Source organism: Callospermophilus lateralis, unplaced genomic scaffold (genome assembly GCF_048772815.1).
Source record: "Callospermophilus lateralis isolate mCalLat2 unplaced genomic scaffold, mCalLat2.hap1 Scaffold_997, whole genome shotgun sequence".
NCBI classification, from domain to species: Eukaryota; Metazoa; Chordata; class Mammalia; order Rodentia; family Sciuridae; genus Callospermophilus; species Callospermophilus lateralis.
Window position 1 is genome coordinate 86,377 of NW_027518176.1, and position 16,957 is coordinate 103,333.

At 34.3% G+C, this 16,957-nt stretch overlaps 1 pseudogene; it reads right to left on the bottom strand.

Moving 5' to 3' along the window:
• Positions 1-16,957, bottom strand: part of LOC143641369 (cadherin-12-like) — an 89,703-nt pseudogene that overhangs the window by 14,519 nt on the left and 58,227 nt on the right.

A 16,957-nucleotide genomic window follows, 5' to 3' on the forward strand; every position in this document is an offset into this window, starting at 1 on the left:
AATATACAAACAAATAAATATAGTATTAAAAACAGACTAGGCTGAAAAGCTAAAACAGTTTCTATGGAGTTGACAAGACAAGAAAACTGTATGGATCACGCCCCACTGATTCCTTGGTTCTCAGTGTATGTTCCCTGAATTAATCCATGCTTAATGAAATCTATACACCTATCAATTCTATTTTACTTTATGTAAAACCATTTGTAATATAAAAGGTTATTCTCAAATTACTTCTTCTATAATAATTACAACGACATTAGATTAATATTTTATGGTCAACAAAGAATAAGAAAAAATGCTAAACATCACTAATCATCAGGGAAAAAAATGAAAACCACAATGAGGCATTTCATCATCCCAGCAAGAATGCTGTCATCAAAAGACTAAAGATAACAAGTGCTGGGAGAAAATAGAAAAAAAGGACCCCATGCACATTGTTGGTGGGAATGTAAACTAGTACAGCCATTTAGGAAAACAGAATAATAATCCCTCAGAAACTTCAAAATTGGGCTACCGTATGATATAATATTTCCACTCCTGGGTATATACACAAAGGAAATGGAATAAGTATGTCAAAAAGAAAAAATACACTGCCACGTTTACTGTAGCCAAGAAAAGGAAACAACAGAAATGCAACACTTGATAAATAAATAAAGAAAATTTGGTAGATATTTACAATGGAATATTATTCAGCCATGAAAACAAAATGAAATTCTATTACTTATGACAATAAAAATAGAAATAGAGATAATTATACTGTATACTTCAGAAAGCTAGAGAAAGGATTTTGTTTTCACCATAAAGAAATGATTAATGTCCAGGCAATAGATATAGTGATCCTGATATAAATATTACACAAGTTCAAAGATTTTGAGATATTACTTGTTATTCCACAAATATGTATACTTTTTAGACCTTAATGTATTAGTTAAAGATAAATGTAAATAAAATTAATAAATGAACAATAAATAATTTGAAATATTTGAATTTTGAAAACACATAGAATTCACTAATATTAATTTTATAATAAAGATGATTTTATATCAAAATTAATGAACAAATGTCCTTTGGTAAGTAATTAAATTTCTGAAACACCCAGTTACAGAGATTTAATAAATCATTAATAGTTTATATTTCTATGTAGTTTTCTTTCATTATAATCAACTAAGATGCAAAAGCAATAAGAATATAATGCACAAAATAATCAGTTGTGTTTTAGCCTCTTCTATAATTTCTTGATTATTCAAAATGTGGTTTATAGCTCCTAAAAATATTTGTTAATTTCTAGGCATTCATGTCTTGTTTGTCTTTCTACATCCTCATCATTTTTTTCTTCTATGGGCACATTTTCAGTTTACTTAACTTTTCTTTTTCATACTCACTTATAATCTATTTTGCTGATAAACACATATATCTACTGAAATCGAACACAGCCCCTCATACATGCTAGGTGAGGGTTCACCACTGAGCCTCAACCCCAGCCCCACCAAATATATTTTTCAAAGCTAAATTGTTACTGAATTATGACAAGTATACACAAATGATGGCAATGATTTGTATGAGGAGCAAGCATATTCTACCCTTTATGTTCAAAACTAAGCTCAGAGTTTGCAAAACACCGTTATTTCTGTTTCTCTGTTCTACATCAGTTTACTGCACCCCTTACTCTTATCTCCTACCTGAAACCTGACCCCTAATACTGATGTCTCACTCCCCACCCTGTATTTTAACATTAAATGAGTTTCAATTTTCATCATTTTAATCTTTCCATTTTCATCCACTGTCAACGCTTCATAGAACACTCAAGTTTTTGTCTTAAATTATAACAAAATTATTTATTAGCTTTTTCTACTGTTCTCCAAACCTGCTTTTCTTAAATCCTTTTAATTATTCTTCAATCAGCATACATTTTCAAAAATACAATTCATACTTCTATTTCATTTTTTCAGCTTTTACCTCTTCATAATAATATTGAAATATCACATAGGCTGGAACAGAACACAAACCTTAATTTTTTCTCACCTTGATTATCTTTATTATAGGGATGAGAAAAGTATAGGGAAAGAGACAAAGACAAATACAAAAGAGTGTCACCTTTTACTCACCCTAAATATTTTCCATATACTTATTTCTTTTATATTCAATTACTTTATTCTTAGTATCAGTGCTTTTTACAATCAAGAATGAAATAGATGATATTTCTAGTATCCAATATACTAAAATTTTAATATCTTTTCCCTGACATTATAGTTAACATGCAGCAGTATTGTGGAGGTACTCCCTGATACCTTTCTCTCTGCTCCCACAGCACCCTCCTTCTTTGCTTTCTTTTGATTGACATTTTTACATGCTATTTTTTTTACAGTATACTGTGCTTTATGGTCATTATTCCATAAGCCCATCTAATGAAGTTTTTTTTTTTGTTTTATAAACATTAAAAATGGCATGTTAAGATACACAAAGGAATAGATAAATGAAAAAATATTAAAATATTGCTGTCTTATTTATACTCATGATGAATAGTTTTGAGATTCTAATGAATAGAAGGTATAATGTAGTGTTGGTGACTTAAATTGTTAATATGTAATATATTTCAAGAAAGGTTGAACATACACAATATATTAATTACAAACATATCCATGTAGTTCATAATGAGTAATATACCTTGGAATCAAAGATGTATAAGATAAAGACATTTCTTCAAAAAGTTCATGCTAAATTGATAATATCACTCTACAAATATATTAGATATGATATATCATGTCAATGTAATAGTTTTGATATTTTTTTTCTATTCTTGAACTCTGTCAGGTTAAAGGAATATTTCTGTGTTAATGGAACTTTATCATATTTGTATAAATATATATTTGTATATGGATTTCAGCAATTAGGTGAAAAGTTCATCATGTAGTTTTTACTTCTTGAGAAAACTGATACTAATTAAGTAAAAAATAAGGCTGACATTAATGTTGTACATGTGATTTTGTTGAAGCAATTATATTGATTTAAAGTACTCTTAAGCAGTTTGATTATGTTAGTATAATCATAAGCAGTTGAAGGTTTAAAATAAAATATAAGCTCTCACAACATAAATTTGGATTTCATTATATTTGCATAGCATATAATAGTGAGCAAAATGGAAACATTTCTAAATTAAGTTGATGATCGAGATAACATTAATGATTATTTTTCCATGTTATATGATACACTGCAGAGCTTTATGAAATAGTTTGAAAACTTTACAAGTGATTCATTCTTCACAGTATCACTCTTAGAACTACTATTGAAATGTTGCCAATTCTAGTATAAATAAAATTTATTTTCATTTGAGAATACAAATTAGTTTCAAATAGTTACTTGGGGGAAGAAAAAAAGAAAATTATAAAATGGTAGACAAACTACCTAGATTCTACCAGGAATCTATGAAAAGGCTTCTATGAAAAGTAAGAGAAGGTTAATTATCTGGGCACCTGAAGGAAGAAAAAATGACATGGGCTTAGAATCATAAGCAATTGCTCCATGCCATCATCAAACCTCATCTACGCTGAGTAGTGACAGGTTTCACATTTTTATTTCCCTCAATTTGTGCTCATCTTTAGGACACTGGAGAGTTTGGCAACATTCCCTCTGTACATCCAACTGTCCCACAATGGTTGCAGTATCTGATCTCAACATGAACTTTGATGCCTCTATGACTTTGCTTAAGCAGTTTCCCCACCTGATGTTTGTTTAATGATCCAATGTGACTTGAATGTACCCAAACATCTGTCTTATAAAAAAAATTATCCCAGATGACTGTGATATTTGTGATCATAGTTGGGGAGTAGAGGAATAATAGTAGGAAAAAAAAGGCAACCCAAGGATATTAGTTTTCAACAGCATGCATAGAAATATTATAACTATTTTGAAAAGTGATCCAATCAATGGGGGAAGTAGAGTAGGAGAGTACTGCTGGTCAGACACCACAAAGAATTCCAACTCACCCTTGTCACCAGCTCCCTGGTCAATCACAGTGAACCAGATAATACACTGTGAGGCAGTCAGTGCTGGACTAAAGAAATGCATTCCAAATCCACCAACAAAAAAAGTTGGAGAAATACATGCCTTTTAGAAAGGTGTTAAGCAAAGGACATACAGGTAGAAACAACAAAATGAGGGTAGACTCAAACATATTGGAAAAACTAAATTCTCAGTGAAGTTTTAGCTGGCTGAATGAGACTACAGACAATCTTTCCCCTCTATTCCCTCTGTACATCCAACTGTCCAACAAAGCTTGCAGGATCTGATCTCAACATGAACTTTGATACCTCTACGACTTTGCTTAAGCAGTTTCCCCACCTGTAATCCCCTCTTCTCCCTATGACAAGGTACATTTTTCCGTATGTTTCTTTAAGCTTTAAAGTTTTATGTGGTGGTAGGACTTATTGTTCCTTGTTCTTACATGCACACAATGTATGTGTGTGTGTTTTAATGTTTTAAACACTCAGTTTAAATTAAAAGTTATATGGGATATAGTGAGAACACTTTTTATTTTGAATTGGCATTTAAATCATTTCACCAGATATTTGCTTCTCTCACAAAATTTTCAGGACTTAGAGGCCAGATAATATGGTTCCTAATTTTTCTTCTTTTTAAAATAACTTATTTAGTTGCCAAGAGTCACATAAAATAGTCAACCTTTTTAAAATGGTCTATAATTATCACTGCCTTCTTTTTACACACTTGCTTTACTCTCTGTTTTTACATGTTGTTTAGATTTAGTAGTTTGCCTCTACTGAACCAAAATGTGGCAAAAGCGATGTGATGCAATTTCTCAGAGTAGGTTACAGAAAGTTCAATTTCATGGAGTTCAGGTTGAGGCTCAGTGGTAGAGCGCTTACCCAGTATATGTGAGGCACTGAGTTCGATTCTCAGCACTGCATATAAATAAAAAACAAAATAAAGGCCCATCAATGTCTAAAAAAAATTACAAAAAGGATTAATTTTGATCTTTCACACATTCTCTGTCTCCTGTGTTTATTTTGATCGCACTGACTGAGAGTTGTAAACTGCCCTAGAAGCTCTCATTTACAGGAAACTGAGAACATCCTGGGAACAACAGCCTCTGAGATTCTAAGTCTCAAGTCCATCATCCTACAAGAAACTGAATCTTAATATCACCTATGGAGTGAACTTAATTAAGGTCTAATGAGAGAACATTTAGAGGACTCATTTCACCCATGAATGAATAAATGAGATAATAAATGTTGGTGTTCTATGTGACCGAATTCTGATGCAATTCGTAACATAGCATAATTATCTAATATCCCAAAGTTAAATAACACCACACCTTTAAGGAGAGGTCTTTTTTCTACTTTCTCATAGGCTTCCTCTGCAAAGACTGGGAACCTGCTGACAAACAGCAGTGATGTGCTTGAGAACACATTTCAAATCTTCCTCTCTTAATGTGTAAATATAATTCCCAGTCTCATGTCCATCTATTTTTGGAAAAAGTGTTACTGGTTTGTTTTTGTAGCATAGCCAGCCCATTTACAGAACATCTGTACCATATTTTTTATTCAAAATGCATTTGAAAATTACCATGACTATTGTTATTACTCATTTAAAATAAAGGAAGGAAGCAGAAGTTAGTGGATACACATCCCAAAATGTATTTTGGAGAGTCAAAGGGTCCAAACCCAGGTTTGTTCTCTTTAGCTGTGTGGTGCTGGGCTACGAAGAAATGTCTCAAAGCATTGATTTCTTCACTCCTACACCATGGATAGTAATACTAACCTTGAAGTATTATCAAAGGGGACCATATGAGTTAATGGGTACACAAGTATTAGAATAGTTTAACTATTTTATTATTACTTCACCTTGTCTGAGAATATAATTTCATAGCTAGTTTTTTGGCATACAGAGAATCATTTCAGAATATTCTGCCAGGGGCTGGGGCTCAATGGTAGAGGACATATGAGGCACTGGGTTCAATCTTCAGCACCACATAAAAATAAATAAATAAAATAAAGGTATTGTGTCCATCTACATCTAAAAAATGTTTTAAAAAAGAATATTCTGTCTAAAGGTCATTTATTTTTACTTAAATCTTTCATCACTTTAAAACCACATAGTGGTCAGTCAACCCTTTGCAACTTCTTTCTAGTGTTTACTTAAATATGAATTTTATGGAATTAAACACAATTTTAACAATTATAACTTATTTTAATTCATTAATTTGGTTAATTTCTATCTATACTTTCACTGCAATGTCCTTAAGAATTGACATTATTTATAATGATGTTTGCACAAATGGTTCTTAATATAGTAAATAAAATAAATGCATAATTCATGTTGAGCTTGAATTATAGTAAAAAATCTTATAACTTGATTTTTCTGTACATATGAAAATCATATCACATGTTCTATATTAAGTAAAATAAGTTCTAACATAAAAATATCTTCATGCAGACACCTTAAAAATTGATTACCAAACAATTAAATTTCAACTCATGAACTTACACAAATATATGAAATTTCACAAAAATAGCATTTAGGAAAAGAGTTCATTGACTTTTTTTTTACTTATTTCATAATAAATAAAACCAATCCATGTTATTATTTGAATATCAATAAGAAGAAAATTGTCTCTTATGTAATTTGTATATATTATAAATATGAAATAAATTATAGGACTTCAGTGTCATGGTCACTTACCCTCTTTAACTAAGGGCATTTGTTACATTAACACCAAAATATTTAGATACATTGGCCTTTTGAAATTTTCTGATAATTTGAATGAGGTGAAATTTTGAAGCTTCCCTCTCTTTTAAAATTCTTGAGAATTATTTGGACCTCTGACTATAGCAACACTGATAAATGATTGATTTTTAATTAATTTAAAGTTGTTTTGTCATTGTACCATTTCACTTAACCTGAGAGGTTTTAATAGAAGAGTCAGGTCAAAACATATACTAGTTCAACCTGCAGTTTGGTCTACTTAAACAATTTCATTCTTCATGCAAGAGCAAGTATTGGGTATTTATTTCTCATCCATTCACTATGATAATAATATCTGATCAGTGGGATAGCTTGATCAACGAAGTCAGCTTAAGGAATTGGAATATGAATCATGTTTACTTTAAAAGTTCATTTGCAAAAAATAAAGACTCAAAATTAGCTTTTATTATGGAATCTCTAATTATCATGTGATGATATTTTGGCATCTTTATTTTGTCCTAGAAGACTTCTTTGATGGGTCTAATATACATTCAATCGTCTTTGAACAGATACTGAATTCCTCAAAATGGAATTGATGGTCAGTCTGTTTTAGGAATATTAATTTGGCATCACTCTCATATTGTGTGTGTGTGTGTGTGTGTGAGAGAGAGAGAGAGAGAGAGAGAGAGAGAGAGAGAGAGAGAGAGGAGTATATATAACCCACGTAACTCTCATGAATAAGCATGGCTATACAACTGTTGGTACCCAATCCACAAAATCTACTTTGGTAAAGAGTCCAGGGCTCTAATCTTAGGTTTGTCATCATTAGCTGTGTGACACAGTGCTATAAACAATTTGAATTCCTTTACTCCTATACTGTAGATAGTAATACCTTGCAAGTTTATTGAGGAAATTGATTTCTTAGACACATGAGATACATATGTACAGATGTATCTTATATACCTAAGTTCCAGTGCTGACTATTAGGGCTAAGAAACAACTTGTTATCCATAAACTAGGATTTCCTTACTCGCATTTTGCTAAAATCTACAGCTTACAATTTGGGAGAGCATGTGCACTAATTATAGAGATAAGTAACCAAATATGGTTCTATAAATTTAGGAAATCTAATTTTTCAGTGACTGAAGACTTTTATTTTCACACAAGGGTTTATACTTTCTTCCCTGCTTCAAGCAGTTGAAGCTAAAGGCTCTAAAAGGAGGCCCTGGACATTATTTTTATGTCTATTCTCACACCATTACCATGGTTTTGTAGCTACTGGGAGAAAGAAAACTTTTATAGTATGGTAAAGATTACCAATGGATTATCCACAAACATTTAGCTTGAAGTAAGGCAGGGGTCTATTACTCCTACTTCAAAGTGATTTTAGCATTACTCACAATGGTTTTGTATTAAATAGTTTAGGAAAATAATTTTCATAAATTAATTGTCCTCAAAATTCTATAGAAATTAATCATTGAAAGTTATCAAGAGGAAAGAATTAACCTATGCAAGTACAGCAGATACAGAACAGAAAGGAAGAAAGATGTTCACCACAAGTGAGACTACAGCAAACAGTGTACAGAGAATGCAGGTGGAGGGTCCACCAAGACTAGCTGACTGGTATTCAACTCTACAATAGCACATTCGCTCAAGTAGTTCACTTCATACTCTGTGTCTGAGTCTAGCTGAGCAAGAAGGTCCAATCTGAACAAAAATGACAAGAAAAAGACATTGTGGTAGCACAGCCTATAATTTACCTTGGCAAGAGTTTTTGAGTTTTCGTAGGGTACAGTGGACATAGCAGATAGGAACTGGCATGGAGAAATTATACTGTTATCAAGAATTATACTGTTATCAAGAAGGCTGCTTGACAATCAAGAGGAAGTTAAGAATGTTTAAGGTTTACCATTGTGTGGTGGTATCTGATTCCTATGCAAATGTCTCCAAAAGCCCCCAACATTAAAGGATCAAATCACACAAGAAAATAATTGGCCTTCAAACATTTACCTTTACTATCAGTGCAACTCAACACTAAAAGTGGTGGGACAGATAAGAGGAATTCATGCATTTTTATTTCCTTCACTCCCAACCCAAGAGACCTGAATGTCTATATCCTTATCCCCACATTCTCAAATATACAAATTATGGTTTCTTTGGAATCTTCAGTGATTTATTTCCATTTTACCAAAAAACAACCTTGACATGGAAAGTAAAAAATAACATTTTCATGTTTCTCACAATTCCATGAGTTAATATTAGTTTCATAAGGCAATGGGGAGTACACTGTGGTATTCATCTAGCAAGTGGAATTCATCTAGAAAGTAGATTGGATGAGGGGTTTCAAGACTGACATAACCATCAACTGACATGTAGTGTTGGAAGGCTGAACTGAGCCCCAGTTGTAATCTGAGCATCAACAGGCGATCTCTCTTTTATGGCAGCCTCAGAATAGCTAGACTTTCCACATGACAGGTTAAAATTTTAAGAGTTAAGTATTGAAACAAACAATGCAGTAGTTATTTAGCAATCAAGAGTTACCTGAAAGTCGTAAAATTGGCTAACGATATTCTAAAAGCATGGGGGTAAGGTATCTGACTGTTCATGTTGAGCCGCAGTTGTTACAGATAAAAAAATTGTTCCACATTTATGCCCCCACCGAGTTGAGACTGATCAAAACCTTTCCACAGAACTATTCATAGCTTCTCTCTGATCTGAAAGGTGAAATTAGCAGCAAAAGTGTTATAAATTTGCACCAGATGCACAAAACAAATGAGAAAACGAAATGAAAGATACTTAGGGATTTTCCAAAACTTTTAGGAAATCATAAGCAGAAGAACTAGGGGAATGCATTTCTGTTGAAAACAACCAAGTAAAAAGAGTCAAATGTCACATTTCCACTCTAATTGATTACTTAAAGAAATTTTTATCACATTCTCTATTATACTGTTAAACCATAAGAACTACAATTAAGCTCAGTTGACAGGATTCTATTTTGGACCAAGCAGAAATGAACACAAGGAACAATTAAAAACAATTCTAGGGATTCTCTGCAGCTCTTTGCAGAATCGCACTTAAAAGTGTATTCCACAGTTACATTTATTAAAAATATATTCTAGTTACAGGAAAGAGACAGGGAGAAGATTTTTTAAATGCTCTTCTTGATTTCAAAAAATATTTTAGAGTGAGTAATTTTATTTGATTATTATTTCTTCTTGACCAGCCTATGAAACTCTTAGGATCATGCATGGCAGAAAAGCTGTCACTCTGGTGACTTTTTGAGAGTACAGAGTGAAAACGATGAGACCTCACAATGAAATGCTTTTCTAGGTATTCATGCGATACTGCAAACAGGGCTCATTGGCAGCTGTCACAATATCTCTGGACTTATGCTAGGAGGAAAAGGAACAGGTTTCTGAGTTTCCCCGGGAGACCACTCAGCTGTTATTGCAAAAATAAAAAACATCTCAGCAGGGACTCATTTAAAAGTGTTAAATCCAAAGAACTGTGGTATAACATTGATTCTGTCCATGCCATACTTACTAACTTTACTCGCAATTACGGAGAAATTATACTCTGTCTAGTAATTCATTAGTGGCGATGGTTCCTTCTGTTCCATCTATTGTAAAGTAGCTGTCCCCATCACTCTTCCAATTTATGAAGTACCTGCATGTGAAAAGAGTAAATGCAAATGTGCAATGGTTACACATTAATCATAATGGCAGTTAGGCTAACTTGACACAGTTCCTTATTTTTCTCCCTGTAGCTATTACCCACCTTGCAATAAAGAAGAGTGTAAATGACAGCTTCTTTATTGCAAAGTCAGTATGCTCAAGGGGAAACTGGAAATAATGAAAGATTTAGTACTCCTGCTGTTCATATTATTTTAGGGTCTTGACACCTTGAAAGCTCAGCAGAGACTGAAATTCTAAAGCTGACCATGGGTTTCCTTAACCTGCTGAATACTAAACTTTTTTGAGCAGTAAAAAAAAAAATCCTTAACAGTGGCTGTGAAAGGGCTTTGGATGAGGGAGACTTCTGCAAACAATAACAAAAATCTATGCCAGAACTGAGGTAGAATCTTGATTTTAACACAGACAGGGGAAAAAATCACATAATGGAAAATGAAGGAAAAACTTTGACAATTTGGTGATTGTACAAAAATATTTGTCTTTATACAAACATAAAAGAGCCATTGCTGTTTTATTATACTATATGTCAGGACAACTTTCAAAAAGAAGTGGTGACCTTTGCTAATGATGTCTTTTTTATCGTTTTTATTGTCTGACATATTTGGTAATAAATGTTGCTGACTTATGTGAAGCAATAGGAGTAGAACATCCAAGAAAATGAATAACAAAACAGAAATTTCATTCACTTAAGTCGTTAGGAAATGGTGAACACATGAACTGGTATGTTATCAATTATAATAAAAAGAGTTAGCATTTTTAAAGCTTGCCATATTTCTCTCGATGTTGATAAATATTATCATTAATTCATAGAGTAGCTCTAAAAATATATTATCAATCTCCCCACTTTACTTATGAAATTATAGAAATGAAACCATAGAAACAAGAAAGAATTTGTCCAAGTTTCCATAGATTCAATGTTTTATGCTGATATTTGAACAAGTCAGTAATGATCCCCATATGATCATCACTCTGTATTATTACCAAATTGACAAGGGATATTATAAGGAAGAGCTCTGCTAATCATATGGTGTGATGCACAGAACATTTACAAACATTATGTTTCTGGCAGGGGAACAAAAGATAGGTTCATAACAGTGGCTGAGAGCAGGTGACATTATTGCAGCTGGCCCATTAAAATACCCATGCCACAAAAAGTGATCCTGTGTTCATCATGAAAATTCAGTTAAGGGAAGTGTATCTCCAAAGAGCAGGTTATTATTCTGGCAAGCTTGTTATTATTCTGATAAGTTTGTAGTTCTCATGTCACTGCAGTCAGAGATCAAAACTTGTTTGCCTGTACAAATGAGATTTATGAACTAAACTTGTCAATATTTGTTAGTAATTGATTTTCCCACCTGAAGTTACTGAATGTAATGGAACAGGGTATAAACCGTGCAATTAATCTTTTTATATCATGGCTGTTGATTTGAGTTGTGAGAATGCATTGAAGCCATGTGATTTCAATATAATAGCTTATCTTTTAGGAATGCTCTCAAAAATATAAATGAAGTTAAGTTACATTTAAAAGTCAGGAAGCATGAGGATATAATAAGTCTAATTCTCTCTGTAGCATGTTCTTTTTTGAACAAGAAAGAATTGTCTCACAATAGTCCTTTTAAGCACTTCTATTCAACTAAATATATGCCTAATTGAAGAAGAAAATTGCTACTGAATGTGTTTATCAGCTAGCATTTTAAAAAGAATTTTCAATGCATACTATGTTCAATCATGCAACTCATTATATTTGCTGGGTGTACATCATGCAGTAGACACCTTGCTAGAGCTGAAACATGAAAATTAAGTAAAATAAACAAGAATTGGGGTTACACATATCAACACATGATCTTAATGACTGATAGACGGATAGGGAAGACCATAGGAGAGCCAAGAAAAGGCATTAAGTGTAAAATCAAATGGTTCAGGCAAGACATCCTGTGCCTGATGTTTGGTGGCACTAGAAGGATATGGAGAAATGATCTTGAAAAAGAGACTAAAAAACCCAAAGTGAAAGGGAAAAGATGGTATTTTAGAGAGCAATGCAACCACACTATCAGACCTGTGAAAGTAGTATAGAGAATTATACATTGTTAGTAATTGCTATAGAAAATACTTGAGAGGAACAATAATGAGAAGATGAGTGATTTAGGTCAAAGAAGACCTTAGACATACTATTAAGTAGGTAGACCACATGCTAAGGGAGATCAACACTGCTGAGCAGGGTCACAGGGGCTTACATTTAACCCCTAGAAAAGTAACTTGTTGGATGTATTTGAAGAGGATAAGACTGTGAGCATTTCTGGATCTTCAAAATCTTGACAAAAGACGGAGAGTAAGCAGGGTTGTAAAGAGACTTGATTCAACAGGCTTTGAGGAGTGATGAGGAAAGGGACACTTGCAGCCCAAAGAAGACACAAGATACATTAGCTGACTTTAAATTGGTAGAAATGGACACGTGCAGGGGTGACAGAATTACTTGTTATGTTTTGAGGGAATAGGTAGGACTGAAGAAGAGAACATATATAAACAAGATTTCAGATACTTAAAGCAAATATGTTTATATTAGAACTGTAAACATTTATAAGGGGTTTCCTCAGGAAATAGTACACACTGTGGGCGATTTTGGAACTGCTCCAGTAAGTTCCCACTTTGCTAAAATGTACTTCACCTTCCATAAACTTTATTGAGATATAATTTATATGCTAAAAATTTCACCCACTTCATCCGTAAAATTCATTCATTTTAGGTATCATGAATGTTGTGCAAGAATGTTGTAGTTTTTAGAAAATATTTTAAATTTATTAACTCTATATGTATATATTGTTATGTGTTTAATTTTCTGGAAATTTTATTTTTATGGATAAAAATTGTGATGGGGTCAAGGAATAAAATAATTCTGTCCCTGAGGAGTTTTTAATGATAAAAGACATTCTCTGGCCTCCTGTTTAAAAGTCATTTGTTCTTGTGTAGGTAGACCTTGGTGCATGATTTATATTAGGTACTCTCCAACGTGACAGACAAGAACTGCTACTTTATGTTATTTTTAAATTTAAATTCATCATACATTTCTAAGAACATTTTAGAATACCTCTCCAATATATTACTTGATAATACTTTCCACATTCATTTTTAACTTCATGTACACACATGTATTAATGTTTTAACAGACATATTTGAGAGTACCTTAGAGGTTTTATATCCCCTGGATCCTAAATATTAACATGTTTCTCCAAAATCAAAGACAACTAATTTGTACCAATATTGTTGAGGGTTAATGTTAACAATTTGGTTAGTGCAGAAATAAATACTTACTCATACACTTAATCTCAGAATAAAGTAAAAATAAACAGAGGTGAGTTCCCTGTAATTTCAGGCAATTCTGATGCCCAGCCTATGGGAAACTACAAGTCAAAATTAGTGGCTTTAACGTTTTTATGGTTTAGATATTAGGTATCGCCCAAAATATTATGTGTGAAGCAATGCAAGAAGGTTTAGAGAAGAAATGATGAGGTTATGAGAGTCTGAACCTAATCAGTGAGTTAGTCCCCTGGTGGAATTGGCTAAGTGGTAACTAAAGGCAGGTAGGGTGTGTACAGAGGACACAGGATGTCTTTGGGGTATGTATTTTGTATTTGGTAAACGGAGTCTCTCTCTTTTCTTTTTCATCATCATGTGAGCTGCTTCCCACTGTCACACTCTTTCATATAATGTTCTACCTGACCTCGAGGCCTAAGGAATAGAACAGGCTGTCTATGAACAGGACCCCTGCAACTGTGAGTACTCAAATAATCTTTTCCTCCAATAAAATTGTTTTTTATCAGATATTTAAGTCACAGAAATGAAAAAGCTAAACTTTATTGAAATCCTATGCTAAGCGGCAGAAGGAGACCCTCTTACCACGAAAGGTCACTGACTAAATGTTTTCTCAGGGTCAATTAATCTGTGTTTACAGACTGACTTCACTTCACCCACTTTCATATTGCCCCACACTCTGTGGCAGGCCCAGTCTGATAGGCAGAAACTTTCTCAGCTCTCCAAGATCAATATCCCTGAGCCCTTCCCCTATCTATGATCTTTGAAGTCCCACAGTATCAGATTCACTGAGGGAAAGATGGGATATACTGCAAAATGATATAAGTGTGTTATCTATACAAAAAAGGGTTGAAACATTTGTGAGGCCCAAAGAAGTAAGGTTGCCTAGTGTAGTTACTTGCTACAAAATGTTGAAAAAAAATGCGTGGCCATTTGCACAGAACCAAGGACTCAAATTGGATAACTTTGCTACCAGAAATTTATAATCATACAAATCATGTTTCATCAGATTTTATGTAGTTTTATATTTTCTGCCTTTTGATTAGATTGTTTATTCCTTTTACATATAAGGTCTTTGAATTAATATTGAATCTGCATTTGCCAGTTTTTTTTCCATAAGTTTTGTTTCTTTTTTCCTCTATTCCTTCTCTACTGTTTCCTTTCTCTACTGTTTCTTTTTTCCTCTATTCCTTCTCTACTGTTTCCTTTTTCATTAAGTGAATATTTTGCATTGTAATATAAATCCTTATACTCTTTTTCATTGATTTATTTTTTCTTATACCTATTCTGAGGTTTGACCATATACACCTTATCAGATTCAAATTCCCTAACTGAATTCCAGTACTATCTAGAAATATTGCTCCTATATATCTATGTGCTTTTATTAAATATGGTATGAACATATTTACACCAACCTTTATGTATCTATGTCACAAGTCTAATAAAACATGGTAATAATTATGAAATATGTCTATTAAGGCTTAATAAAAGCAAGTAATTGGAGAAGAGCTTCAGATCTCTGGGTTCTCAAGGACTCTGTTTCAGCCTGGGCAAATTCTCTGAGCCAGTGCTCTAGGCATTGGGTGTAGACAGCAGCCTGTGGACTTCCTGTTCTGCCTCTCATTGTTCAGGGTGTTTGGGCCCCACATTATTAGTCTCACTGGGATAGAACCTCCAGCTGTGTGTGATACTGACTGGAGGAGAGATGCTACTGGTCCCTTAGTCACACTCACTAGAAATTTAGCTTCTGAAACCTGGAGGTGGAGGGGATGAGAAATATCGGCAGCCTGACCCTCCTAGCAAACCATTATCTCTTGATTGGCTACTGAAGAGAGGGAAGACATGTCTCTTTAACCACAAATACCCAGGGCAGGCATTTCTACCAAGGTAGCTGGGACATAATAAGGAGGGAGGTAGTGGCTTTGGGTCCACTGCCAAAGTCTGTTGCTTTTCACAAATTTTTGTTTACTTACTTGAGTAAATAGTTCTTCTTGTGCTGTTAGCCTTTAGAAAAGTTTTGAGAGACAGTAAATAATTGTTTTTTAGTTTGATCATTTTTTTAAAATTTTTATTTGTTTATTTGTTTTACCAAGGAAGGCCTCTGCAGAGTTCCACATTGGCCATTCATTAAGTGGAATCTTCATCAATTTTTACAATTCTTTTCTTCCTTTATATTGCACTTAACCTGCATTTTATTTTTAAAATATTTCATTATTTGAGACTCTACCCATCTTGGAAATGTGAACATCTTTCTTCCATGCAATGTAATATGTTAGGGTCTGTAAACAAGTCAAGATGGCGCCTGGCATTTTGCCAGAGGGAGTGGTTTGTGAAGTAACGCCAGAGAGCCATTAAGTGTGGAGATTCCTTATTGGTTGACTGCTGTATCTAGTTTATGTTAATTAAGATACGCTGTGTGGAATGTATATATACCCCTCCTATTCTACAATAAACGTCTCCCACTCCTGCTGTATCAATCTACACAAGTCCCTTGTCACCCCCCGGTTATTTTGCTGCAGCCGGACCCCAGCAGATGGTGGCCCATATGGGGATCCCCAGGACACTCGGGGGTAAGTGACGAAAAAAAAAAAGCTGCCCGTCCATAGATAGGAAGGGAGCAAATCTGCTCGTCCCTAGACAGATAGGGCGAGAGGACAAATGGCCATTTCGAGAAAATGGAGAAGATTGATACAGTATGTTTGTGTCTTGTTTTGTCTTGAAATGTTGTATTGTCTTTGTGACGAAAATATGGAAGGGGTGAGAAGTAAATTACTAAGAGAAGAAGGCACCCCAGTGGAACCAAGAGGAGTTAGGGCATGTGTTGATGGAAGTCCAGGAACTCCAGTCAGAAAGAAGAAAGTTCAGAGGAGCAAGGATTATCAGGAAAAATGTTGCAGCAAAAGGCTATTACTGAATCTTTTCGTTACTGGAGGGTGCATGAATTGGCGTGGCACGGCGGCTGCCATGTGCGTGAGCCAGTCATGGCACAGCAAGGACTTTCCAACCGGTGGCAGCAGGCTCTTCCCCGCCCCCCCCCCCCCCCGCCCGGGGAGCAGGACACCACTGCGAGAGAGCCCAAATCCAAACCTGACCCAGAGGCACAGTCTCACAGGCTCTTGCTCCCTGTGCCCAGTGGCAGTTTGAGTCCGGAACACTCCCCGGACTCTCCCTGGGTCCATCTGGGGCTGCCCGGGATGCTGCAGGCGAAAGATGGCCCGCATCCCTGAAGTTTGATCATTTCCAAGGCCGGTAACTAC